The sequence below is a fragment of the Hipposideros armiger genome, unplaced genomic scaffold (assembly GCF_001890085.2).
Source record: "Hipposideros armiger isolate ML-2016 unplaced genomic scaffold, ASM189008v1 scaffold_118, whole genome shotgun sequence".
Taxonomy (NCBI): Eukaryota; Metazoa; Chordata; class Mammalia; order Chiroptera; family Hipposideridae; genus Hipposideros; species Hipposideros armiger.
The window spans coordinates 1,401,830-1,403,032 of record NW_017731468.1 but is presented as its reverse complement, the minus strand read 5'-3'; positions in this window follow the sequence as shown (position 1 = coordinate 1,403,032).

The following is a 1,203-nucleotide window of genomic DNA, read 5'->3' as shown; positions in this document are numbered from 1 at the left end:
TTAGCTGTAGAGGGCAGTGTCACTGGCCCTCATATGTGGGATCCGAACCGGGGCCCTCTGGCATCCCAAGCCAGCTCTTAACCAACACGCCACTCGGCCGGGCCTATATTGTATTTTTTTAAATGAAATACCTTGGGCCTAACTTCATATCAGATAATAAAGATCTGCCTCATCCTTTTCTGTGATTGTTTTATATTTATAATTTATTTAACCGTAATGGATGGATATTTGTTTCATTTTAGTCTTTTGCTGTGAAAAATAATACTGCAAAAAATAAACTTGTACATAGGTTCCTTTCACACGTGTGATTGTGATTGTGATATGTGCAAAATAAATTATACCAAGTAAGATAAATGAAAATGTCCTAATTAAGCTTTCTGAATTTTGTATTTTTTCTTCATATTTCTGTATTAGTCAAAGCAGGAGATACACCTGGAAGAATTTGTAATTTTTATATTTAATTTATGATGTATCTGTTGAGACCATTTTTATTATCGAGAGAAGACTTATGTTTATTGAAAATTAGGTAGTAATGCTAACTTTTAAGCATATATGTAATAAATTAGAACTCCACTTGAATTAGTAGTCTCCCTTCAGTTGGCTAATGTCAAAGAAACTTATTTGGAATTGAATCTTTAAAAAATTTTTTAATAAAGGCAGTTTTCTTCCTCACATTTCATTATACCAGTGTTTTTATTTTAAGATGTTAGATTTTTGCAATTTTCTTGGTGTTTGTAATAAAAATTTGAATTAGCCTAAAGAGTACTATTGATGACTATAAATAGTGCTACTTAAATGAATTTTACATAAGGAAGTTAATTACTTAGTGTGCTTAGGTTGTTAGGATTGCTATTAGAAGGAGAACTAGAGGGAAAATACAGTAAATGGAGAAAAATCCTATTACAATTTAACATTTTAAAGTCTACATGTTTAGCACACTTTTTCTTGCATATTGTGTTTATATTGTATGATTTTTCCTTTGAACTGATAGATTTATTCCCTATGGGTTGACGTGTTTTCTTCTCCAACCAAATCACAGTGCAGAAAAGCACTGGCCTAGATGAAAGTGTATCCTCCACATTGCCCTGTATGCTGGTCTTCCACACGGCTGTGGAAATGGCCGTGAGATTTTCCTGGTAGTCAAAACAATTTGTCATCCTGCCTGGAGAACAGGAACTTCCTAACAACCTACTGTCTTTTGGA